Here is a 27592-nt window from a genome sequence, read left to right as displayed (position 1 = left end):
CATCAGCGGCTTCGACCTACTAATAAACTCCGCGTTCAAATCCAATAAAATGTGTTTTATACATTTGTGGCGCCCAATGGAAAACATAAACAGTGGATATCTCAGAATATTGAAGTCAGCCCCCCACCCCCCCCCCAAGTCAAAATCCTGGCTCCACCCCTGTGCACCGATGGCATCGCACCGTGACAAAATTAATTTGTTGAATACGGTACAAGCTGTGGTACAGTATATTTTTTTCAAGTAGTGGTACCCCAAACTTTCGCAGCTTAAAATCCCCTTTTTCACACCACCAGCATGTGCATGCTTCCGTGCCCCCTCGCCAGCCTGCACAGGTCGACCCCCTCCCTACCTTTCATCATGCTAAGTCCGCCTATTAAAATGCAAATTTTTATGCTAATTCCTTTGTCTAGGCACCTTGATTACTCTCACACAGCTTAAAGGTCGCGGTCTGAGCTTGGCTGTGTTTCACTCCAGCGCTGTCCTCGAGACAGTCTGGTCCCTTCGCCTGATGAAGGCCGCTTGTGTTGTGGCCGAAACGTCGTGATTTTTTGTTGTTGTTTTACCTACGTGACTTTACCGAATAGAACCAAAGAGTATGGATCCTTGCAGTCACGAAAGCTTCAAATCTAGAAAACGGTACATTGCTAGTCCACGCATCGTGTTTGTATCGACTGTGCTGCTAACATTGGTGCAAAAGCATCAACAGCGCCACATTCGTCGTTAACACCGCTATATAAACCTACATCTAATAGGGGCAGTCCATAAATGACGTCACGCCATTTTGGACGATTTTCGACCCCCCCCCCCACGTCACACGGCGTCACAAAAAGTCAGACCCCCCCTCAAATATGACGTCACAAAGCTCTGCTCCCCCCCACCCCCAAAACCATATTTCCATTTTGAAAATAAAACATGCTTCAAATCGCTTCCAACTATTGTCATTGTAGTGCGTATTTAATGTGGCGCTGCACTCTGATGTTGTAGGAGTGTTGTTATAACAATTAGTGTTGTTATAACAATTCTATATTGATTTAAAGTTGCGAATTTTGATGTGACGTCACATTTCTCAACCCCCCCCCCCCTGCCTCGTCACACATCGTCACAAATATCTGATCCCCCCCTCCCCCCCCCAGGTGCGTGACGTCATTTATGGACGGCCCCATATGATGTGTATCTATCGAGCGCATTCACGCACGGCGCCTACTGGACGGTGACACGCGATGCAGTTGGCAGCGGCGTGCTACGGTAAGGTACTGGGAAGTGAGCGGCAACGATCGAGGGGCACTTGGACGATCACAAGAGGGTCGGGGAGGGACGGGAAGGAGCGGAGGGGCGAGGGGGTGGACGAGGAGGAGAATGGGCGATCGAGAAGAGCTCGATGCCTGACAACGACGTGCACGGTGGGCGACGTTTCGACCAATGGCCCTCATTCACGGCAGACGTGGATCTCTGCCGGTGAGTTGTGCTTGTTTGGGGCCAGTGGTGCATCGGTCCATGGGCCAAACCAGAACTCGGTACCAACAGAGGTGGCAAATGTTTAGTGACACCGGTTCCCTCCTGTATATGGCTAAATACATGTCGATCACGTGGTAGACACACACACTAATTGAGCGAGGCTATTGCGTAACTCTTATCGGCGGTTGAGACATGTTGGTTGCAACTCGGTGGTAACCAACGAGTAAGATACTGTGCCCGGTAGCCCATGGACCGAATCTTCTAAAGCACCCACCGCTTAAACCCCTGCGATTCACATTGCTCAGCATTTAAAAAAAACATTTTTTACGGTGATTGCCGCCGCGTTGGCAGGCTTGGTGCTATTCGCACAGATAACGACAACAACACAAAACTCAACCCGTTCGTCAATAACCTTCACATTAAAAGAGGGGGTGGTGGTGGGGGGGGAATGGACGGAGTAGGCGACGTTTCGGGCAACGGCGCTTCTCGTGCACGGCCGCGTGCTGGGTCTCCGTCCTGTGGAAGTGGCGGGGTGGTCGTCCTTCACTATGGGTTGACCTTGAGGACACGGCAACGGATAAACCACGGTGGGGACTCGTAGTAGTAGTAGTAGCACCAGGGGGGGGGTGGCTGTGGGTGGGGATTGACCCCCCCCGCTTATTAAAGGCTCAACCCCCCTGCTAAATTCGTATCGTCAAGCCAAGACGTGTTGATACAAAAACTGAGTACGGTACCGGTATATGATTGGCGCTTGTGGTGATGATGATGATGATCCGGTAAACGCTGCCTCACTCCAGACGCGAAAGAGGTTCATCGTACGTACGGTTAAGCGATGAGCGTCACGCAACAGCCTTTGCCCGTGGGAGATACACGGGGAGGATGAGAGCCAGAGGAGCACGCGTGACAGACACAAGCACATTGTATAGTTTGTTTACAGCTTGTTTGACATGGACCATCGTACCCTCCCAAGAGCTGTTACTTGCGCTCCCCCCCCCCCAATATTTAAACTCTAGCTCGTGCTGCTACAGGGTTGCGATCGAGTTGCACAGACGGTGCAATTCCCATTTTCCTCTCGGGCTGCCTCCGTATCGCCTCGCTGGGCTATAAAGCTTAACAAAAAGAGGAATTTTTTGGGAAGAAACAAAAATCCTTGGGAATTTTTACGGAGAGCGAAACGCGTAGCGCCGCGCGTTGCGGGCTGGCGCGGCGCATGGCGAGCAGGAGGAGCGGTGAATCGGGAGACCGAAATCTTTACGTATCCTGGAGGAATCCGATGAGCCTTGAAGCTCTTTTTTCCACGCATTTCCAGTTGGGCGCGGGTCAGATCGTTACAACGACAAACAACGGGGGGGAGAAAATAAACGCAAAATAAATATGGAATCAAATAAATGGTGGCTCGAGTGGTCCCTGTTGGGCGAGACGGTTGCAGTCTTGTGAGTTTTGTCGAGAAATTATTTGGCCTCGTTGAGTCTCGACTTCTTTTTTCGGAGGGCCCTGCTAAGTTTGTCGCAGAAAATGGGGTGGGAGGCGGGTGGGAGTGCGGGGTGTGATAACAACAACAAAAGCAGCAGCAATAATAATAATTCACATGTGTAAGGCGCATTATATCCGTAGATGCCGATGCTGCGTACGTTTCACCAATTAAGTAAAAGTTGTGTGGTGCCATTTGACGGCGGCGGCAGCAGCAGCGAAACGTGTTTGGGACCGTGGCCAAATTTGGAACCACGACTCCCGACGCGCAAAAACGGGCCCCTGCCTCGTGTCCGAGCGGCGTCACGGATGTCCCGATTAAGGTCGACTCTTGAGGCCGAATTGTTGTGCGGTTACCCATGAAAGAAGCGGGTGAGGATTGGGGGGGGAGAGAGAGAAAGAGGGGTTATAGGGTTCCAAGAAGGCAGGGAAGGGGCTGCGTTTCTCCCTGGCGATAAAAAAAAATTAGATTTAACAAAAACTTTTTTTTAAACACGCTTTTATGAAATGTTTCCGTGCTAGTAATGGAACAACTCCACGGCTCCAGGAAGTGGCCCCGAAGCTTGCCACAACGTAAGGGGCCCGTGGCCAAATACAGCCAACGTCAGTTGACCGTAGACAATTAAAGCCAAGCTGAAACATAACATATAAAAAATAATGTTTTAAAATATATTTTGTATTTTTAATGGCAGAATATAGTATTGTCATCAGTATGACATAAGTATACCAAGTTTTCAGTCGATACCACATTGGGAAGTGGGTAAAAATTGAGTTACAAGATTTGAAGATACAACGACAACAACAGAGTGAGTTAATAAAAAAGCAACAGCAACACGCACAACGGCGCTCCACAGCAGTGTACACGGCGTCGTTCTGCGTCCCGTATCTGCCCCTTTGTGCGTTGAACTTGAGCCCATCATCACAACTGTTGTTGTTGCCGTCGTCGTCGAGAGCTCTTGATGCGTACCAGAAGCGGCGAGGCCAGTCCACCCAGAGCGCGCTTTTTGCTGGAAGAAAGTTCCGATCGAAAGTTCTCATTTGAGTTGTTGTCGTCTTCGTATCTGCAAAGCTGCAGCGACTTAAGAAGGTATCAATGTTTAACTGTTGCTCGTACAAGTGCAGGACACGCCACAAACTCCCGCTGACCTGTCTCCTGCCCCCCCCTCACCCCGTCGGGTTTACCAATCAGCAGGCATGGTCAGCGCGTCTTCACCGCGCTCCGCAATGGAAAGCGAGAGGAGGCCCTGGGTCGAACACGTGGCGGCTGCGCTGAGTTATGAGAAGGGGGCCCCGCTTGTTGATGCTGTGGCGGGCGAGGTGGCGGGCCAGTGCCGGGTTATGTAACTCTAGTCGTCGTGGTGGGGAGACGGAGATCTGCCCAACTCTTTTCTCCTGCGATGTGCTCCTTGATGAATCATGGAAATGAGGCGAGAGTGGAACCCCCCCCCTACCCACAACCTGCCAGCCCCCCCCCCCCAAAACTCCCCACAACACCAAACAATACTAAATTTTTATTTAAAGCTTTCGTGACTGCAGGGATTCATATTCTTGGTTCTTTCGGTAAAGTCACGTAGAAGGGAAACAATACAATAATACAAATATAAAACAATAAAATTCTCACGAAGTTTCGACTGCAACACAAGCAATCATCATCAGGTGTGAAAACCACAGCAAGAAAATTTGAAAAAGTGGCGGTTTTTTTATGTTAGCACCACGGAGAGCGATTTGACAGTTTGTTCAGATGGACGAGTCCATCTATGTTCAGAAAAGAGGAGGGGGAGACGAAAAATAATGGATGTGGTCTGAAAGCCACCTTAAGCGTGATCAATCAATTAAGACCTGAAATGGTTTATCAGATCCTTCCAATGATTTCTAAGCCAGAATCCATCTTCTCGGTTGAAATTGTCTCTGTGTTTGTATATGTGGATAGCCTCATGAACGAATCTCTCATGGTAGCCAGATGGCTTGCAGATAACCTCTGTCTTGGAGAAGTCAATATCATGTGAGCCTACTGAATTATAACAGTGATCTGCCACGGCCGAGGTGTTGGTCCTACTGTTTTTCAGGTCTGCTTTGTGTTCACGAATACGGTCCGAGACATGTCGTTTGGTTTCTCTAATGTAACTACTACCACAGAGGCAACTTAGTTTGTAGACGCCAGGGTACTGTATGTCCGGAATCCCATCTTTTACAGACGGAACCAGATCACGGATTTTATGTAATGTTTGAATCGGACCTGGATCTTGTGTTTTTTCAAGATTTTGGAGATCTATTTTGTGATCCCCGCAATGTAGGGTAAAGTGATGGTTTTGAAAGGCTCCTCAAGAGGGTCCTTCATGGTTGGAGTGATAGCTTTGCGGATTGTGTAGTTGGAATAACCATTAGCCTTAAGAGCTTGGTGTACGTGCTTGAGTTCACTGGCTATGTGTTCCTGGTCGGATATGCATTGGGCTCTATGGTGCAGAGTCTTGATGAGGGAATTCTGGGATGGATCGTGGTGGGAATCCGGTTTCAGGTAAGCATCTGTATGGGTATCTTTCCTGTAGACAGAGTGGCTCATTGAACCATCAGGTCTCTTTTTTATTAGGACATCCAAAAAAGGTAGCTTGCCATCTTTTTAGACTTCCATGGTAAATCTGATGGCTGGGTGTATGGAATTTATGTGGTTGAGGAATTGGTCTAGAGCAGGCCGGCCATGTGGCCAGATGACAAAAGTGTCATGCACGTACCTCTTCCATAAGGTTGGGCGCAGAGTGGCAGTCTGGATGGCGTCAGTCTCAAATTTCACCATGAAAATGTTGGCTACAACCGGAGATAGGGGGGAGCCCATTGGGGTGCCCTCAGTTTGTAGAAAGTTCCATTCCAAGTGAAGTATGTATTGGTTAAGCAGTGTCTTACCAAACAATACTCACAACATCAAACAATACTCACAACACCAAACAATACTCACAACGCCAAACAATACAACACCAAACAATACTCACAACATCAAACAATACTCACAACACCAAACAATACTCACAATGCCAAACAATACTCACAACACCAAACAATACTCACAACTTTTCGATTTAAAGCTTTCGTGACTGCAAGGATTCATCTTCTTGGTTCTTTCGGTAAAGTCACGTAGAATGAGAATAAAACAATAAAACAAAATAAGGCAATAAAATTCTCACGACGTTTCGGCCACAACACAAGTAGCCTTAAATTTTGATTTAAAGCTTTCGTGACTGCAGTAATTCATATTCTTAGTTTTTTCGGTAAAGTCACGTTGAAGAGAAACAACAAAATAACAAAATATATATAAAACAATAAAAAATTCTCACGACGTTTCGACCATAACTCAAACGGTCATCATCAGGTGTGTTGGTTTGAATAAATTTATTTTTAAACGGCACATTTATTTATAAAAAAAAACGTTGGCGTCACGCGCAGCGATTGGCAGTTTGCCCAGGACTAGTCCATCTATTTTTTTGAAAAGAGGAGGGGGGAGACGAAATTTTTTATAATGTATGCTGTCTGAAAGCCACTGTAAGCGTGAACAATCAATCAAGAACTGAAATGATTTATCAAATCTTTCCAATGATTGCTAAGATAGAATCCATCTTCTCGGTTGAAATTGTCTCTGTGCTTGTATTTGTGGATAGCCTCATGAACGAATCTCTCATGGAAGCCAGATGGCTTACAAAGAACCTCCGTCTTGGAAAAGTCAATGGCATGTGAGCCTACTGAATTAGAACAATGATCTGCTACGGCCGAGGTGTTGGTCCTACCGTGTTTAAGGTCTGCTTTATGTTCACTTGTTACGTGCTAATTTCTGACTTTAACACCCTGCTGATCCAACACTTTATCACAGCTATTTCAATGTTAAATTCTCCTGTTTGATATGTAAACTCCTTTGTCAAGGCGCTTTACTTATCCCACCTAGCTTAAAAGACGCTGCGAATCTTAGCAGCGTTCATTGAAGCGCTGTCGTCCCGACAGTTCTGTTCCTTCACCTGAAGAAGGCTACTTGTGTTGTGGCCGGAACGTCGTGAGAATTTTATTGTCTTATTTTGTTTTATTGTTTTATTCTCATTCTACGTGACTTTACCGAAAGAACCAAGAAGATGAATACTCACAACAGCCAAACCTACCCCCTCCCCACCACCCTACAGCATCCTACAATCCTCACAGTGTTCACGATCATATCCACAACACCCCACCCACACACAATTCACAATACCCACAACCCCCTGCAATACCCACAACCCCCCCCCCCTGCAATACCCACAGCTCCTCACAAACTCTCTCCAACCACTCACACCACCACCATCACGTCTCAGAATTAATGAGTGGCGTCATGTGTTTGTGTATGCAAACACAACAACAACGACTGTGACTTTCTCGATAGCGACTCGACACAAGCGTGTCTCAAGACGCCCTGCCGTCTTCCCGTAAACAGTGGCTCCTCTTGAATTTAAATACGCCAAGCGGTTAATATTTTATATATTTACTGTAGATGTATGTATAGCGCGGTTGCTGAGCAAAAACTAAAGGCCCACTGAGCTATAGAGCTCCTTTTCAGAAGCGACCTGGCCACAAATGATAGTCCAATGAAGTGGCTAATGTGGCTATTTATAGCAGCCAAATACTCTTAACGCACGATGCTAAATGCGGAGTCAAAAACCGGAGGACCTGGAGAAAAATCCACGCGGCTACGGGGATAGAGAGAGACACGCAAACTCCAAATAAACAGCAGGCGTCAGGGTTGCAATCGAACCCAGGACCTCCTGCGTACCAAGCGAGGTAGCTAACATCTCGCCATCGCTGGGAACGCCAACCAGCCAGTAACAAACATCGCTATTAAACACGTTCATAGATAAGAGTGAACACCGGCGGGGGGGGGGGGGGTGGCGATAGGACGGAGTTCCAAGTTGGGGGGCACGGCAGGTGAGGGAAGGCAGCAGGAGAGTTTCACTTTCAGTTTTATTTATTAGGTACTAGCTTTACTACCCGGCTTCGCCCGGGACTTGGATCCACCACGCCCGGTCGCCTTTGTCTCCCCAGTGGCGATGTTCACACACCACACCACTTACTCGTTTGAGGCTGAATCGACCCTAGGGGAGGCCCAGGACCGGTTCAAATAATCGTCACCAGTGTTGGCCGTGAGCGGGAATCTAACTCAGGTCGCCGGGTTCGTAGCGCGGCGAGCTAACCACTACACTACCGCTCCCCCCACACACACACACGCGCGGGTCCATAGGTACACATACACACGCTTGCTGCAGACACGCACAACTTTCAGGGTGCGTACGGGAGTAAACGACTGAAATAATAAAGCAATGCTGCACGAAGAACGCCTTCGACCTGCGACACATTTGTATGGCACTTTAGCCGCGATCAGCAGGCACACTCCGTTACGCTTCCGCACACGGGTCACATGACAGATGTGACGTCACAGCTCACTTGCCGTGCAAAATATATCCATTATTGCGCCCCCCCCCCCCCCCAAAAAAAATATACAAAAGTGTATTTTTATAATTTTTGCATGGTGTACAGTCTGGAAAGTACCCACATGGCAATTTTCAAGTTTGTTGCATGTCGGGAAGTACGCTAAACATTTTGAACAGACACACATAATCACAACTTTCCCTTTTATATATATGGAGAAGATAACCCTGTGAGCCATGCGGCCCTTGACTCGGGTGCAACCGCAACAAAACAAAAACCACGAACAAGAAAACATCCTAAAAAGTGACTACGCGCAACAGGAAAAAAACAGGAAATTATTCCAGATTAAGTACCGTGTATGAACGCTGTGTGCAAAAAAATCCCAGTGGGATGAGCTGGGTGGAGAGAGCGCGAGAGAGAAGCGGCTGTGACGCGGGGTGAGGTCGGTGGAGGTGGTTGGCCACCCGTGTGTGGCTCGTGGGCGAGACGAGACGGACAGAAGTCTGCCTATTCAAATGCTCGCTGTCTCTCAGCGAACGGAGACGACGCTCCCCCAAACCTTTCGGTCCCACGGAGCCTGAGGGTCTCAATATTTCCCATTGGCAATCACGCGACTCGGCGGGGGAGGGGGGTGGGGGATGGATGGGGGACTTAGGAGACGCATACACTGTGTCGTGTTCTGAGCGCTCATCAGCGAACCATATTTGGGCACACAGTTGTCAAAGTATGTGATGCCGGGGTGGGAGGGGTGGTTAAAGGCGATAGGTTTGGCGTGATCGTGGCTGTGTGTGCGTGTCTTTGTCTTGTGTCTGTGTGTGCGTGTGTCTTTGTGTGTGTGGGGGGAGCGGCAGTGCAGCGGTCGGCTCGCTGCCCTCTGAACCCGGCGAACCGAGTTCGATTCCCGCTCGCGGCCTACACCAGCGAAAATTATCTGAACCGGTCCTAGGTCTCCCCTAGGTCGACTTAGCCTCAAGTGAGTACCCGGTGCGGTGTGTAAACATCGCCACTGGGGAGACAAAGGCGGTCCGGCGTGGTGCTGGCCACCCACCCCCTCGTGCGCCGTGCCGGCCTTTATAAGTGCTCGCTAACAGCACTTGCTCCAACAGTCTGTTCAGGCTATACGGGGGATCTTTTTCTCTTTTATATAGTTGTGTGTGTGTGTGCGCACGCTTTGAGCTTCCAGTTTGCAGCTGTTTTTGTACAGAAGCTGTTTCGTGTGACCCCGCGGTGCCCAGCAGCAACAGCTGTGCGAGTCCCCTGCAGGGTTTTGCCACGCGCGTGTGTGCGCGTGCGTGCGTGCGTGCATGCACCTGGCGCAGTCACGCAGTGTCCCACCAACCCCCCCACCGTCAACAACAGCTGGTGCCACGCACCAATCGGCTACCACTCATCACCACCACCCACTGCTGCCACGACTACCACCACCACCACTGTCAACAACCACAAACACCCACCACCCACCAACCCCCCCAGACACTGACGCCACTACAAACATGAACCACTCACCCACAACCACTACACACACCACCACCACCGACTGCTACCACCAGCACCGCTCATGCCTACCTCTGCCACCGTCATCCTCCGCTTCTACCCCTCCACTGCCAACTCCACCGCCAACACCACGTCGCCCACAACGCCCACTCGCCAACGCCACCGCCACAACCACCGTGGATAACACCCACCCACCACAACCTCCCTCTGCCGTCAACGCGACACAGCCTTTCACCCGGTGGCGGCGCTCGTAGTGAGCAAACCGAGCAAAATCTCAGGGCCCCCCCCAAAAACAGCTCAAGGGACTCGTGAAAGAATGAGGATGCGCCGAATGTTATCTCCCAACTCGTGAACCTAAAGAGCCACTTAACTCTCAAGAGATAAAATCTTGACTTGGAGCTTTCGTGACTGCATGAATTCATATTCTTTGGGGCTTTCGGTAAAGTCACGTGGGTAGGTTCAAAGAAAATAACACAAAAAACTCGGACGTTTCGATCGCGGCACAAGCGGTCGTCTTCGCTCGAGTTTCGATCGTCGTTTTTTGTGTTATTTTTTGTGTTATATCGTCGTTTTTTGTGTTATTTTCCGTGAACCGTGACTCTCCCGAACGACCCAGAGAATATTTCAAGAGCTAATGTAATTAATCTCTCTCATCTCTGTCTCGTCAGCGCTTATCCTATCGCATCTCACGACAAATCTGTCGCTCGTGTCCACACGGCTGTCGTTTCACTGCATCCGTCCCGTCTACGTCTCCCGTCCCTCGCTACGCCGTCGCCCACATTTCGCTCAGCCCACCGCAACACGATCTCTCGTCCAACCATACATCCCTTCTGTCATCTCGCTCGGAGTTTATACATTGAAAGGAGGGTAGATGTGGGGGGTGGGTGGAGGGGTGTGGCGGGCGGTGCGGGGGTGAGTGGAGGGGTGGGTGGGTTGGTTATGGGGGTGCGGATGGCCCGAAATAATTTCTGCTTATCAGGCCCCCAATGAGGCAGCACCATCGCTGCTTCCTCCGCATCACGTGCATCACCCCCCCACAACCACCCATCCCCCCACTCCCGCTGCCCCCCCCCCCCCAGGACTTGTCATTGCAGGTTGAGGTCAGGCCCCTCTTAGTCTCATTGCGCCTAAAGTTGGGCAACGCCGTCGCTCGCGCTGAGCCACGGCGCGGATTACGGCGGCCGTGGCCTTTCCAGCGCAGGCTTAGCGCGGGGTTGCCACCGGGGCCCTCTCACTTGGCCTCAGGTCGTTAATCACCACCCACCGGTGTGATGCGGGGCGCTGCCGATGATGCCGCTGACACCGCCGCTGCTGCGTTAGCAGTGGTGGCACGAATAGCGTAGACAGCCCAACACGTCGGTCAGTTACGCTGGCCCGAGGAGGAACACGTGTGTGTGTGTGTGTGTGTTGGGGCACTTGCCCCAACTGTCTGTGAAGGCTGTACAAGGGGATCTTTGTCTTTTATGTACAATCGGTGACGTTGGAGGCGTTCGCTCGGCGGTTGAAGAACCGACGTCGCCCAGGACGTTGCCCGTGTTAAATGTTTTAAGGGCAGGGTTATCGAGCAATTTGCTGATTTTATTTTTGCAATTACATCAGACGGATGAAACTGAACGCAGCGTGGCGACTGTGCGTTTTAAGTGTACGGCGTGACGAGAACGGCATTGCCGCATTCAGTGTGTGGTGCGTAATCAGCTGATGTCGACTTGTAAGAAGTAATAATCAACCAGACCAATCTCAGTGCATCATCCGATACAGAACCCTCGTGCCTTGCGATCTGATATCGGACCCACTTGTCATAGGATCTCTCGCAGAGCCCGTGTCTAGCATCATCCGATACAGAACCCGCGTGCCTTGCGATCCGATATCGGACCCACTTGCCATAGGATCTCTCGCAGAGCCCGTGTCTAGCATCATCCGATACAGAACCCGCGTGCCATTTGATGCCAAACCCTTGTTCCGTAAGCCCGTTCCGGTCCAGCCCTTCGAACGTCACCCGATTTGCACCGGCCGCGAGAGACTGCGAGCGAATGCCCCGTCCGGCCCCAGGCTAACGCCGTCGGCCCAATCGTCGTCGAATACCCAGGCGGAGATTCGTTATCAGCTACGGCTGCCTGGAGACCCCGGGAATGTGCACCGCTTGCAGGCGTGCTCGCGCACGCGTTTGTTTTCTGCACCGATTGCCCCCTCGCCCCACTCCTCCCTCCGTCGCCCCCCCAGCACCCTCAGCCCCTCCACCACCACCCGCCCCACCGCCCCACCCCTACGCCGGATTGGCGTGGACGCCGCGTGGACTCTCACGGCCTGCTGGGAGCGCGTCAAGAATTCCCTCCGACAAAGAAATTCCCATTCCGCTGTAACCCCCAGCGCCGATGGAACGATAAGGGAGCATTGGTTTAGCCAGGAAAGCCAGGCGGAGTCTCAAGGTTATTTTTCAAGAGGGTCCTGCTTTGGCGTAAATTTCACTTAGAAAAATAAATCTTTCCAACCAGGGTTGAAAACGTACATGCGGTAGATCTGTGTGTCCGTCCGTACGTCTGCAGAGGAGGGCTCACGGTAACTTTCGTAAACTTTCACGATCCAACGTGCTTAGAATTTGAGTGCAGAGTTGTGTCGCTTCTTCTTTCGTACGCCTGCTGATGCAGCTGCAGAGCAACAACAACTTACAATTTCGCATTCAGGTGGTCAAGCCCAGATAACCGCGTCAGGAGTAGCAGCGGAGTGTATCGCTGTGATGTCTCCTTCGTATTTGTGGATCGGGCGTCGTCCTCTGTGTTGCTGTTAGGGACTCATCCTCATTGCAAAGAGAGGCCACGGTTGATCAAAGTGTTGCCCGAAAAACAGGGCGATTAAAAAGTGCCAAAAAGATTCACCTTGGTGGCCAAGGCTAATGCCCGTCACGTCTTCTCGCCACGTCACGCCGCGTGTCGCGTGACGTCATCACCACGGCACGTCGCGTGACGTGGCGTGACGTCATCCCCACGTCACGTCACGTGACGTCGCCTCGCCACGTCACGCCGCACGTCGCGTGACGTCGTCATCGCCACGTCACGTCGCGTGACGTCGCCTCACCACGCCGCGCGTTGCATGACGTCATCGCCACGTCACGTCGCGTGACGTCTCTACGTCACGTCGCGTGACATCGTCTCGCCACGTCACGCCGCGGGTCGCATGACGTCATCGCCAGTTCCCAACGCTTCCTGGGACACGCGCGCGATGAATAACGGCGTGCGTTACAGAATCCATGCGTGTGCATGATTTTTATTCCTCGGTTTTTTTTTAAACGTCTTTTATTATACTGTATAAGCTTTTTTGTGGGAGGTTACCGGAGAACCCCGGAGAATAGTCACGGTCTCAAAAAACTTCGCTGTAGGGATGGGTTCAGATGCCTACTTACTGTGCTGCAATCTCTTGGCCAAATCTCAGGCCAGCGGGCTGCACTTGTGTTGTGGGTGTGCGTTCACACATCCATGTGGAGTGATGCCACTGAGCACTGGAAGGCCATCGCCCTCCAGCAACAGTGCAGGGTGGAGGAGCGATGCTCACAACAACGAGCAGCAAGAGCGCCGGGGCGGATAAAACGCAGCAAGTTGACACGGTGGTGCATCCGCCTGCAGGTTATCTCGGACAGTTAACCTATAACGCCTGAGTCTCGTCCGTGACCTTACTTAATCTCATCCACACTGTTTTCAAACACCACACTGCAGTTTACAATAACAATCACTCGCACACTAACTCATACACCGACTCACTCATTCACCCACTCATACACTCACACTGGCTCATACACTCACCCACTCAACAACAACAACCGCCATTCACCACTAAGTGGCGGTGACGTCACCACGACGCTTGTGTCAGGCTATGTGCGCGTTGAGATTACGTGGAATGTCGAACACCCGCTGGCAGGAGGTCACAGGGCAGACCCAGGTGCCACGGGTCGACTGACTGAGATGACTGGCTGATGCACCACCTGTGCCCCCTACTGTGCCAACTTGCTATGCTTCAGCCACCCTACACTCCGCTCGTTGTTGTGAGCATTGCTCCTCTGCCCTCCGTTGTTCTTGGGAGCCAGAGGACATCCCTGTCACACCCAAAGGTAAACAGGGAATGGCTCCGACTCCCGGTCACGTAGTTTTACCCAGGCCTGCTCACCATCATGAAGGTCCTTAATGATCATAAGAAGAGGGTCAGGGACTCCGAAAGCACGAAGAACAACCCAGAGCCCAGGTGTACTGATGGTAGCATAGGCCTTTACCAGGTCAATAAAGCAGATATGTAGGTTTTGTTGGAATTCCCTACACCTCTGCTGTAGCAGACGGACAGAAAATATGGCATCTGTGCAGGACCGCCCTTTCTTGAAACCGCATTGGGGCTCCGCAAGCCTCTCCTCAGCGTGTCTAGCAAGGCGATGATGAATAATCCTTGTCAGGACCTTTCCCGGCACACTGAGGAGTGAGATGCCCCTGTAGTTGTTACAGTTTGTGCAGTCCCCCTTCTTAAAGAGGGGGACCACCAGGACATCCTTTCAATCCTGTGGAACCCGTACAGTGGTCCAGACTGTTGTTATGATGTCATGTAGGGCAGTCTGCGCACAAATGCCACCCTCTCTCAGCATTTCACTTGGGAGATCATCTCTGCCCGGTCTCAGACTCTGGATCGCCTTCAATACTTCCTCAACAGATGGCACCTCAGCCAGCCATTCACAGGGGGTGACTTCCAATATTTGTGACACCGCAGCCTCAGCAGGTCATCCCTACTTTGTCACACGATGTTATCCAGGCTGAGGTATTTCCCCTCCCCCAGGACCTCACAGAAATGCTCAGCAAATCTGCAAACCTGTTCCTGAGGGTCGGAGATTGGATCACCGTTCTTTCCCCTCGTGATGGTAATAGGTGTGGCGCTGCAGGTTACTTTTTTGATGGAGTTAAATAGCGATTTGTGATCGTGGCCATTGAGACAGACTCCATCTCCTCAGCAACTCGCGACCACCACCCATCCTTGCAGCACGTCACGGCTCTCAGAACCTCCAAGCGAAGGCTGCGGTAAGCCTCCTCATTCTCTGATGTGGGATACTGTAGACGATGAGAGTGGGCCTGTCGCTTTCTCTCAGCCAGCCTTAACACCTCCTCTGTCAGCCAGGGTCTCTGGGGAGGTCTGGACCGTGTACCCAAAGCAATCATTGCATCTGCATGAGCCACAGTCCTAAACCTCGCCCATTTCCCCTCGACATCAGGAGGAGTGGGGGACAATGCCAACCCCAGCCGCAAGCGATGATGAAATTCTCGCTTGTAAATTTTAATCAGCTAGCTGAGACCAGGCCACTATGGGTTTGAATGAGGTCCTGGGTGTACACTCACCACCGGAGTAGAAGAACGGCAGGCGCATCTTACAGGTGACAAGTCGATGGTCAGTGGGCAGATCAGCTCCACGGTAGGTCCTGGTGTCAAGGACTTGGGCCCGCATCCGCTGTTCCGTCACTATGTAGTCCAGCAGATGTTCTTGCTTGGACCCGGCATGCATCCATGATGTTATGTGGATGCGCCAATGCCGGAACAGCGTGTTGGTAATTACAAGCCCAAGGGCTGCACAAAAATCTAGCAGCCTCCTACCGTTGTTATTGAGCTGATCTGGCCCATACCTTCTAATCACTCCAGACCAGGTGCCAGCATCAGGACCAACTCGGGCATTGAAGTCGCCCAACAAGATGACTCTATCCCGAGGGGCCACTTTTAGCCAGCACCTGTGACAGGAGGTCATAGAAGGCATCTGACTCATCGGCCTTGCCTGCATCCCTCCACGTATGTTCGTCTTCGTTGGGGGCATAAGTAACCACAACCACCACTCCTTGCCTCTGGTTGATAGGAAGGCAAGCCCAAAGTAGTCTGGGGCTTCCAGCTTTCCACACCTCACCACCACACTCCCACGCTCCCTTCATTCTTTTGTTCAAAAGAAGAGTTGTTTGGCAGTCTGCTGCCCCGAGTAGAGGACTGTCCACCCCTCATGGTGGTCCATCGGACCTCCTGAATACCACAAAGATCCAGGCTGTACCGGTCCATCTCCCGACAGAGGAGTAGCAGCCTCTCTTCCGCAGTGAGCGTTCTAACATTGCACGTGGCCACACGTAGTGGTTTTTTGTTGTTTCTGGAGGAGCCCCGAGGGTAAGGATGCAGTCTCCTGGCTCCGCCAATTGGGGTATGGCCAGGAGACGTCATCGACGCCTGTCCCCCCCGGGGCCCTCCGGCACAAGCTTAATTAGATTTTTTAGACGTGGTTTTATGGTAATTAATTGAAAGTGGAGGGGTTACCAGCTCCTCGCACCCGTCCAGAGCCCCCATTTGGCCGCTGTGGTGGTTACAAACGCCATGAGGGGAATGGCCAATCTAAATTGGCCCTCCCCCCCACGGCACTGCTCACCAAAGCGTTGCCGTCCGGCACCAACGAGGAGGTAGGGGGTTGTTTTTTACGAACCCACTCATTCATTCATTCATCCACTCTTCCACTCACCCACTCATTCACTCACTCATTCATCCACTCATTCACTCACTCATTCATCCACTCATCCACTCACCCACTCATTCACTCACTCATACACTCACTCACTCATACACTCACTCACTTTCACACTCATACACTCACTCACTAATACACTCGCTCATACACTCACTTGCTCATACACTCACTCGCTCATACACTCACTCGCTCACTCACTCACTCGCTCATTTGCTCACTCACTCACCCGCTCATACACTCACCCGCTCATACACTCACCCACTCACACACTCACACACTGGCTCATACACTCACTCATACACTCACTCATCCTCTCGCTCACTCACCCACCCCACTCACCCTCTCACCAGACTGGGCATCACAACACACCTCTCTTTCTGCCTCTTCCCTCGCACTGCTGCATCTGGCAATTCCCTCCTCCCGTCTTTCTTTTTTTCCCCGAGCTCATAAAATAATAACCTTGCCCAATTCAAGAAGCACATTTACGGTACTGTCTATCATAACTCTGGCAGTGCCGTTTGCTGCTGGCCCCTTGGCGTTTTGAGCTTTTGGGGGGGCCCCGTGCTGGGAAATTGTTAATCGCCCAACGAGCCTTTGACGCTTCACGCAATAACCCCAGAGGTGCACCTAGCCTGGCGCAGGGCGCCGGGGTGACACATCGCCGTCGCTTCGTGGCGAACGGCGGCTGTTGTTGTACGTACACGGGCGTACGCACACCTTTTATGGAGCTTTCATTGGGCTCGGGAGCGCTGGGGTGGAGATGGTGTGGTGGTGGTGGTGGCGGGCGCGCTGGTGCTGGGTGGACGCTATTTTAAGCTGGGGGCTGCTATGTTCCAAGGGACCGTCAAAGTCAAAGAGTCAGAGCGGCCTCCGCGGACAGCGGCTCATCTCACGCTCTTAGAAATTCCTCGTTCCCGTGGCAGGGCCACGTGCTGCTTGTAATCAAAAGTCAGCGTTTTTGTGCGTTGGGGGCGGTGCTCACCTCCCCGCTCACAGCCCTGAGCCATCGATGGAAATTGCACATTCCTACGACGGGGTCGGGGCGGGGGGGCGAGCTTACCGTAAAAAAACAGTCACAACGTTGGTAGCTATTTTATCGACCCTGGAGGGATGATGGGCCGAGTCAACTCCTCAACAGCCGGGATGGGAGGATCCGCTCGTGCCATTGCTCCGAGCCACCCGAATCCGTGAGGTGCGGGAAACCTCCAACGCTCCGCCAGGTCGCGCCACGTGCCGCTCGGCTCGACGTCCGACGTTTCCCTCCACGAGCTTCTGCAGGAACTGAATTGAGCCGCCGCTCGCTTCCTCGATGCTTTAGTGTTGCCGGCCGCCGCTCGCCGCTGGTGTTGACGGTTTCTGGGCGCCACGGTGGCTAGGAGATGTTAACTGCCTCGCCTGGTGTACAGGGGGTCTCGAGTTTGATTCCAACCCTGAAGCCTGCTGTATATTTGGAGTGTGCGTGCCTCTCTCTACCCATGGTCGAGTGGATTCTCCGGCTCCTCCGGTTTTTCCCTCCACATTTATAATCAGCACCACGTGTTTATGGAGTATTTGGCCGCTGTAAATGTCCCACGCGATAAGCCACTTGGTTGAGCTGTCACTTGTCATCGCCAGGTCGCTGCTGACAAAGAGCTACAACAGCTCAGTGTGGCCTTACCTGTGAAAAATAAATAAAAAGTTTTTTATTAGTTTCCTGACGCCAAATTGGCTCGGCTCGCCCCCTCCCCCCCCTCGACTGACGCAGGCCGGGCGACGTTTCTTGTGAAGCCGCACCGCAGGAGGGGGGGGGGGCGGCGGTGGCGGACCCGGGGGGCGCCCGGCTCGCCCCGATCTCACGGCGCGGCAGCTGCAACGGCGGCCGCGAGCTCCTGATTTCCGTCCGTCACAACTCCAGCGACCTCCACCTCTGCCCAACCCGGCGGTGTCAGTGGGTAACGGCCGCAGCCAGTCGATCTTTAGGCCGCGTGAGGTGGGTGAAGCGTGGTCAGTGTGGAAGAGTAGGCCGGCTCTCTAGAGCTCCAGCGGCAGTAGTTGGCGGTGAGCACGCCGCTGCAGGGATGCACGTTCAGAATCGGATTCTTTTATTGAGAACGGAGGAATCCGATGAGCCACGAAGCTCTTTTTTCACACAGAGTTGTCACAGATGTGTTCGCCCATTCAGACGGAAATCACCAGCTTCACTTTGGGGGATAAAGCTTCCAGGTGCAGGGTTCACGTTCACGATGGCGGTGGTGATGGCGGCGATGGCGGTGTTGGCGGCGATGGTGGCGATGGCGGTGATGGTGGTGATGGCGGCGATGGCGGCAATGCCGGTGACGTCGGTGATGGTGGCGATGGCGCTGTTGGTGGCAATGCCGGTGGCGATGGCGCCGATGGCAGGTGCCAAATGGCCAAGTTGACCCTGGCCGGTGTTTGAACTGGTGTTCTTTGCGGTCAGGGGTCTTGTCGGTGAGCCAATGCCTCCGACTCACAATGTGCTGCCCTTGCGCATGACTGACCGTGGTGATGCATTTTAATTTTCAGCGCCGGCTGTTTCTCGCGAAGCCAAGGGCTACGGGGGGGGGACAGCGGTACCACCCCCCCCCCCCACCACCTCTCCTCTCCCTGCTCTCCCTTGTAATAGCAGCAGCGCATCTCAATGGGCAGACGATATAAATAGGAGCCGTCAAGGACTTTTAATAGAGACCGTAAACAAAGGTCTGAGAACAACAGGAGTGGCAAAGACCCGCTAGCTTGCCGCCGTAGTCGTTGTCATCGTCGCCCGTGGTCAATCCACTGCTGGATGAAGGCCTCCCCATTCCCGAGCCGCCACCATCTCGCCCGCCGAGCGCCTGCACGCGCGAGGCCGATTTCATCGCTCCTTCTCTCCGGGTGGACGTGCCCTCGGACGCGTCTCCCTGCCTCGGCTACCACGCACCGTCACTCTTCTTTATCATCACGGCCATCGCCCCTCCTGGCCGTGACGCGTCCCCGCCCGAGCTTAAAAACAGTTTGAACGACGCCATTGACCTGCGGTGGCTATGAGATGTTAACTACCTCGCCTGGTGTGCAGGAGGTCGTGGGTTCGATCCCGACCCTGTCGCCTGCTGTACATTTGGAGTTTGCGTGTCTCTCTCTCATCATCATCACGGTGGCTATGAGATGTTAACTACCTCGCCTGGTGTGCAGGAGGTCGTGGGTTCGATCCCGACCCTGTCGCCTGCTGTACATTTGGAGTTTGCGTGTCTCTCTCTCATCATCATCACGGTGGCTATGAGATGTTAACTACCTCGCCTGGTATGCAGGAGGTCGTGGGTTCGATCCCGACCCTGTCGCCTGCTGTATATTTGGAGTTTGCGTGTCTCTCTCTCATCATCATCACGGTGGCTATGAGATATTAACTACCTCGCCTGGTATACAGGAGGTCGTGGGTTCGATCCCGACCCTGTCGCCTGCTGCTGTATATTTGGAGTTTGCGTTTCTCTCTCTCATCATCATCACGGTGGCTATGAGATGTTAACTACCTCGCCTGGTATGCAGGAGGTCGTGGGTTTGATCCCGACCCTGTCGCCTGCTGCTGTATATTTGGAGTTTGCGTTTCTCTCTCTCATCATCATCACGGTAGCTATGAGATGTTAACTACCTCGCCTGGTATGCAGGAGGTCGTGGGTTCGATCCCGACCCTGTCGCCTGCTGTATATTTGGAGTTTGCGTGTCTCTCTCTCATCATCATCACGGTGGCTATGAGATGTTAACTACCTCGCCTGGTATGCAGGAGGTCGTGGGTTCGATCCCGACCCTGTCGCCTGCTGCTGTATATTTGGAGTTTGCGTGTGTCTCTCTTCCCGTGGTCGTGTGGAATTTTCTCGCGTGTTTCTAATCCAGATTAAGTAATTGTGCGATGTACAATTTTTGAATTTCGCAAACTTGGATCCTAAGGTCCACTCGCGAAGCAGGCGGCGGCGTTGTGCTATTACGGTCATCGCCCCCGCGGTATTAAGCAGGGCGGTCGCTGGATTCGAACCGCGAACCTCTGCAACAATAAAGTGGTGAACGCGCGGGCAACGGCTGGGCCGCGTCCGCACTGCCCAATGTGAGAGTGCGTGCGTGCGTGTGTGCGTGCGCGCGCAAATGTGTGTGTGTCCCACGTGTACACGCGTGTGCATGCGTGTGCGAATGCACGTGAATGCTCGCACATGTGTGTGCGTGCATGTGTGCACGTGCATTCACACAAGTGTCAGTGTGTGTACGTGTGTGCGTGTGTGTGCATTAACTGTGGGGAGCGGTAGTGTAGCGGTTAGCGCTACGCTGCGCTTTGAAACCGGCCACCCGAGTTTGAGTCCCGATCGCGGCCAACACCAGTGACGATTATCTGAACGGATCCGAGGTCGATTCAGCCTTAAAATTATTGAACATCGCCACTGGGGAGACAAAGGCGGCCGGGCGTGGTTCTGGCCACCCACCCCCTCGTGTTTGAGGTGCCGGCCTTCATTTGTGCTTGCTAAAAGCACTTGCCCCAACGGTCTGTTAAGGCTCAACGGGGGATCTTTGTCTTGTGTGCGTGTGTGTACGCGCTGTGAGCGAACTCGGAGCCAGCTGACACACGGATACAGTTTCCAAGAAACTGACACCCGTGCATCGGCCACTAACTCACCACACACACACACACACCGCCCCCCCCCCCCCAACTCCAACCCCTAGAGTGTGTGTAACATGGTACATGGTGAGTGACGTGTGGTCATGGTGTGTGTTGATGGGGCGGTGTGTGTTCATGCGGCGTGTTCACGTGGTGGTGTGTGTTCGTGGTGTGTTGTTGGTGTGGTTTGTGTACTTAGGTTGGCGTGGACCACGTGGTGGTGTGTGTTCGTGGTGTGTTGTTGGTGTGGTTTGTATACTTAGGTTGGCGTGAACCACGTGGTGGTGTGTACGTCGTCATCGGCAGTCCCTGGGGGGTTTGAGGATGACGTCCGTCAGGTTCAGTGGTGCCTCTCGAGGTGACCGAGGAGTCCAATTCTGGATCCGCAGATCTTTGGCCGTTGGGGGCATGCCCACGCGGTCCCAGATGGAAGTGGAATCTGCGGTGCCGGATCGGCTGCGGTACCGGATCGGCTTCCTTTTTAATTCTTTTTTGCCGTCGATCCGGTTCGGCATCGAGACCTTGTTGGGTCCTGTAGTGGGCCCGCGGCCTGGGGGATGCAGCGGCACCACCCTAGGCCGTCGGCGGCCTGCTGCCCCTCCCAGTCTCGAAGGCTGATTATTTTTCCCGCACTTCAGGGAGGACTCGAGGGTATCCTTGAACCGCTTCATTTGCCCTTCCCTCGTCCGCTGACCGTTGGAGAGCCGGGAGGAAAGGCGGTTCTCAGGTACGCGGATGCAGTGCCCGGTTTCATCGGAGTTGTTTTCTTTTCGAGGTATCGCATCAATGCTGGCGGTGTCAGCTTGGAGGAGGACACTCGCATCGGTGCAGCGATCTTCCCACTCGATCGTTCCCTGGATTTGGCGGAGGCAGCGCTGACGGGAAGTGCTCGAGCGCGGTGCCGGTGGCACCGGCAGGTTGTCTGCGTTTCGCTGCGATGACGAAGAGGAGAGTCCGGTGCTGGCGCACCGGACTCTCCTCTTCGTCATCGACGCTGGTGATGACTACCGAGGTAAGGGAAATACTCCACGTAATTATGGGTTCAAGGGCCTCTCCATCGACATCAATAGTCAGGTGGGATGTTTGGCTGGTCGCATGGCGGTTGGTGGAGGATCTTCATTTTGGCTATGTCCAAGGTTAAGCCGAGTCTCTTATGTGCACGGTCGAATACATTGACGGTCATATGGATGTCCTGATTAGAGGGAGCCACCACGAAGCAGCAGTCGTCGGGCCGTGGATGTCCTGTGCGGTCAGGTTCTTCTTCGTTGCCCGAACACGTCCGATGTTGAAGAGCTTCCCGTCCAGACGCTGACGCCGGACGGAAGGCGACCGTGGACGAGGAGGGTGACCGTGACCATACAGGTGGTCGATAAGGTGGGGAGGGGGGGGGGGTTGGGGCAATCACGCAGCCCTGTCTGACACCCGTTCTGATCTCAAAGACATCCAAGACATCGGAGAATACTCCGAAGGGCTTTCCCGGTCGAGGGAGTCAAATGCCTTGGTTAGGTCGGTGAATGCCAAGAACAGTTCTTGATGCTGCTCTCGACACTTTTTCTTGAATCTGTCGGGCAGCGAAGACCGTATCTGCAGTGCCCCGGGATGGTCGGAATCCGCACTGTGTCTCTGGCAGGACCTTCTCGGCAACAGGACTCGGGACGATTGAGCAGGATGCGGGCCAGGATCTATCCGGCCATAGACAAGAAGGGAGATCCCCCTGTAGTTTCCACAGCATGACTTGTCCCCCGTCTCGAAGATTGCCCCATTCCTGAGGTCGTCTTCACGCCAAATCCGGAGGCTCTGCTTGTGGAGCCTTGAAGTGAGCAGGTGGCCGCCGACTTGGGAGACTTCAGCTGTGATGCCATCCGGACCGCAGGCTCTGTTCGACTTCGTCTGCTCGTTGGCCACACGCCTCTGATCACCGATGGTTCGTAACTTGGAGGGTCTCATCCGTCATGGTGGATTCCCCGTTCAGGAGCTGTTCGAAATTCTCTTTCCGGCGTTGACGGATGGCATTGTCGTCCTTCGGGAGCCGGAGATCCACCGTGTGACCTGATGGGCTTTTGTCCTGTAGAACGAGGTCCAAAGATCACCCTTGTTGCCTGGCAGAAGCTCCGCACGTCGTGCCGGTCGGCATATCCCTCTACCCCCCCCCCCCCCGCGTGCCTTTTCCACCCACCGGCCGTTCCTCGTAGCGCGGATCTGCCGTGGCGTTTCGGCCTGCAGGTCGGCGGTAACGCTGCGGTCTTGCGCCGGGTCCTCCGGTGGCTTTTGGCAGGCGAAAGGGGAAGGCAGCGACGCTCGCACTCTAGGAGTGCCGCGGATCTGGGCGTCGTTTGCGTCGAGCCAGTGCTCTTGTCTTCGGGGGGTTCCTAGCCGATGGCCCTGGCCGCGCGAGTGTTGCGGTACGGTGGCCCCATTGTGTGTGGGGTGGCGTGTACACGGCGTGTACACGGTGTGTGGGTTTGTGTGTACACGGTGTGTACACGGTGTGAGGGGTGGTGTGTACACGGTGTGTGTGTACACGATGTACACGGGGTGTGTGTACACGATGTGTGTGTGTACACGGTGTGTGTGTACACGGTGTGTGTGTACACGATGTACACGGTGTGTGTGTACACGATGTACACAGGATGTGTGTACACGATGTACACGGTGTGTGTGTACACGGTGTGTGTACACGATGTACACGGTGTGTGTGTGTACACGATGTACACGGTGTGTGTGTACACGATGTACACGGTGTGTGTGTACACGATGTACACGGGGTGTGTGTACACGGTGTGTGTGTGTACACGGTGTGTGTGTACACGATGTACACGGTGTGTGTGTACACGGTGTGTGTGTACACGATGTACACGGTGTGTGTGTACATGGTGTGTGTGTGTACACGATGTACACGGTGTGTGTGTGTGTGTACACGGTGTGTGTGTACACGATGTACACGGGGTGTGTGTGTACACGGTGTGTGTGTACACGATGTACACGGTGTGTGTGTACACGATGTACACGGTGTGTGTGTACACGGTGTGTGTGTACACGGTGTGTGTACACGGTGTGTGTACACGGTGTGTGTACACGATGTACACGGTGTGTGTGTACACGGTGTGTGTGTACACGATGTACACGGTGTGTGTGTACACGGTGTGTGTGTGTACACGGTGTACACGGTGTGTGTGTGTACACGGGGTGTGTGTACACTATGTACACGGTGTGTGTGTACACGGTGTGTGTGTACACGGTGTGTGTGTACACGGTGTGTGTGTGTACACGGGGTGTGTGTACACGGGGTGTGTGTACACGATGTGTGTGTGTACACGATGTACACGGTGTGTGTGTGTACACGGTGTGTGTGTGTGTACACGGTGTGTGTGTGTACACGGTGTGTGTGTGTACACGGTGTGTGTGTGTACACGGGGTGTGTGTACACGATGTACACGGTGTGTGTGTACGCGGTGTGTGTGTGTACACGGTGTGTGTGTGTACACGATGTACACGATGTACACGGTGTGTGTGTACACGGTGTGTGTGTACACGGTGTGTGTGTACACGGTGTACGGGGGAGGGTGGGGGGGGCAGCACTCGGCAGGCCACAGGAGTTGGTCAGGTGGTCACGTGTCGGGAATTCTCAGCACCGGCCCTGACTGCGCCGCGGGGCTCAACGCGACCCGGGATTACAACTCATCCTCCTCGTTACACCTCGTTAGGTGTCACAACCACCACAGCCTCACCGAGCTCCATCGCCTCACCCTACATAGCATCATGCCCACATTCCTTCATTCCCTCACGGACCCATTCCTTCATTCTCTCATGCCCTCATTCCATCATTACCCTCATTCCCCCATGCCCCCATTCCCTCATGCCCCCATGCCCTCATTCCATCATTCCCTCATTTCCCCTTGGTCTGATTCCTTCATATCCTCACTCCCCCGTGCCCTCATTCTCCCGTGAACTCACTGCCAATTCCCTTCCCAGGTCAAAACACAGTGCAGTGGACCCCCTCCCACACGCTGCCTCTGTCACTTCACGAAACTCTCCTGATATCACCGCTGGATGTTAGTTCTGGTGGTAGTTCCTGCGTTAGTTCTGGCGGTGGCACTGGCGGTAGTGCCGTGGTAGTTCTGGTGGTAGTGCTGGGTCTAGTGCTGGTGTTAGTTCTGGCGGTAGTGCTGAAGGTAGTTTTGGCGGTAGTGCTGGTGGTAGTTCAGGCGGTAGCGCTGGTGGTAGTTCAGGCGGTAGCGCTGGTGGTAGTTCAGGCGGTAGCGCTGGTGGTAGTTCAGGCGGTAGCGCTGGTGGTAGTTCAGGCGGCAGTGCTGGTGGTAGTTCAGGCGGTAGTGCTGGTGGTAGTTCAGGCGGTAGGGCTGGTGGTAGTTCAGACGGCAGGGCTGGTGGTAGTTCAGGCGGTAGGGCTGGTGGTAGTTCAGGCGGCAGTGCTGGTGGTAGTTCAGGCGGTAGGGCTGGTGGTAGTTCAGGCGGCAGTGCTGGTGGTAGTTCAGGCGGTAGGGCTGGTGGTAGTTCAGGCGGCAGTGCGCGTGTTTCTCGTCAAGTTGCTTCTCTCAGGAGGTTGGGATGTTATTGACGCACACACCGCGCAGGGATGAATGTTCAGGGTTGCCAAGGCAACGGAGACTTTCTTTCACCGGCTCTTCCGTCATCGCAGCTCAATCCAATTCCCCCTCTCCGTCATCCCGCTCCTCCGTCTGACTATGCCCCTCCTGCCTCTCACCATCCCTCTCCTCCCTCTCCTCCACTCTCGCTATCCCACTCGTCCCTCTCCCCATCTCTCTCTCGATTACTCTCCCCATTCCCTCTCCTCCCACTCACCAACCTATCCCTCTCACCATCCCTCTCTCCATTTCTCTCTTTCAGTGTGTCACCCATCTCTCCAATCCGCCCAACTGTGTGTTATGATGAAAGCCGTGCGCGACGATGTGTCCATCACTCTGAGCTGGGGTTGATGGATCACGCAGGGATGGGAGTCCACTGTTTCTGCGTTGGTGGTATGGTGATGATGATGTGTGGAATGATGGTGGTGGTGATTATGAAAGGTAACAAGAAAGACCCATGAAGGTGGTGGTAATGGTGGTGCCGCCAGAACCACCACCACCAGCCCCGCCACCACCAGTGCCACCACCACCAGCAGCGCCTCCACTACTACCATCAGTGCCACCAGCACCATCACCACCACCAGCGCCTCCACTACCACCAGCGCCACCGCCACCACCAGCGCCATCGCCACCGGCAGCGCCATCGCCACCGGCAGCACCAGCGCCGCTCCGCGGCCCTCGGTGAGGCGAAGCAGCGGCCGCCTCCCTCCTCCTGCCGCCTTCCCTCGGCATCGCCTTGTGGAGAAACCGGCGACGTCAACTTCGCGAGGAGCCCCGGAGCGCGCGCTCGACGCATTCCAATTGCACCCCCCCCATGCCCCCCCAAATCTCGAATTCAACACACGGGACGCAGAGCCAGGCACTCGCACGGGCAGAGAGACACACGGAGAGTCAGGCAGATAGACACACGACATGCGGATAGGTGGACAGACGGACAGAAAAGTAGACGGGACAGATTGACAGGCAGACATACGGGGTTATACAAATGGACAGACGTGCATGTGAATAGACGCATGGATTGGACTGATAGGCGGACTGGCATGCAGAGACATATCGACAGGCAGACTCGTCAGATAGATAGATGGACAGGTCGGTTGACAGGGCAAACAGATCGGCCAGCAGACAGACTGCTAGACACGTAGACAGACGGGAAGCGGACAGGCAGACACTGATCGAGAGATAGGGAGGCAGACAGCCTAACGGACAGGCAATCAAATAGACGAGCACATGGGGCAGGCACTGCAGGCAGACACGAAGACAGCCGGCAGGGATGAGGGCTACCGTAGAATATCTCGGCGGGCGAATGTTAAAGGAGCAGATGGGCAGGCAAGGCAGGTGTGTGTCTGTGTGTGTCTGTGTCTCTGTGTGTGTCTGTGTGTCTGTGCTGATTATCTGAACCGGTCCTGGGCCTCCCCTAATGACGACCCGGCCTCAAATGAGTACCTGGTGCGGTGTGTAAACATCGTCACCGGGGAGACAAAGGCGGTCGGGCGTGGTGCTGGCCACCCACCCCCTCGTGTACCGTTCCGGCCTTAATAGGGTGCTCGCTAACAGCACTTGCCCCCTACAGTCTGTTACAGGCTACACGGGGGATCTTTGTCTGTGCTGGCAGATAGGAGTGGGGAGGGGGGGGGTGTGTGGCGGAGTCGGGCGGACGGGCAGCTAAACAAACAGGCGGACGGGACGGCCAATGCGTTGTGGGGTTCGTGACAGGCGGGGGAGGTGGTGGGGGCAGCACTGCGCTTGCGTACGGGAGGAGTCTTCGCGTCGTTGAGGATTCGCGTGCTTCGGCGTCGCCTCTGCGTGTTGGCGGTGCGCGGCGCAGCGCAACGCGCGCGCGTGTCCGTGGCGCGCGTGATGCGCGTTCTGTCTCGTATCACGTGTGTACCGCGTGTCGTTGTACAGTACATTTGTATGTGCTACGCGTGTTGCTCGTATTTATCCTTACGGGGGGAGCGGGATGGGTGGGGGGGTGTCTGTCAGGGCTCATGGTGTAGTAATGACTCTC

General features: G+C 53.9%; 1 long non-coding RNA gene across 2 annotated transcripts in view; it reads left to right on the top strand.

Moving 5' to 3' along the window:
* Positions 1–27592, top strand: part of LOC142930790 (uncharacterized) — a 42778-nt gene that overhangs the window by 1432 nt on the left and 13754 nt on the right. The window contains exons 2-3 of one of the 2 annotated variants that reach the window (XR_012946739.1): positions 1134–1455; positions 18110–20405. This is a non-coding gene — a long non-coding RNA (uncharacterized LOC142930790). Of the gene's footprint in view, positions 1–1133; positions 1456–18109; positions 20406–27592 lie in introns of those variants that run through there. The other variant, XR_012946740.1, reaches the window with a different exon arrangement.

The sequence above is a fragment of the Petromyzon marinus genome, chromosome 43, assembly GCF_048934315.1.
Source record: "Petromyzon marinus isolate PM22_M1 ecotype Great Lakes invasive population chromosome 43, UKy_Petmar_22M1.pri1.0, whole genome shotgun sequence".
In the NCBI taxonomy this organism is placed as follows: Eukaryota; Metazoa; Chordata; class Hyperoartia; order Petromyzontiformes; family Petromyzontidae; genus Petromyzon; species Petromyzon marinus.
Note: the sequence above shows the minus strand (reverse complement) of the source record. Positions and strands in the feature narration are given on the sequence as shown.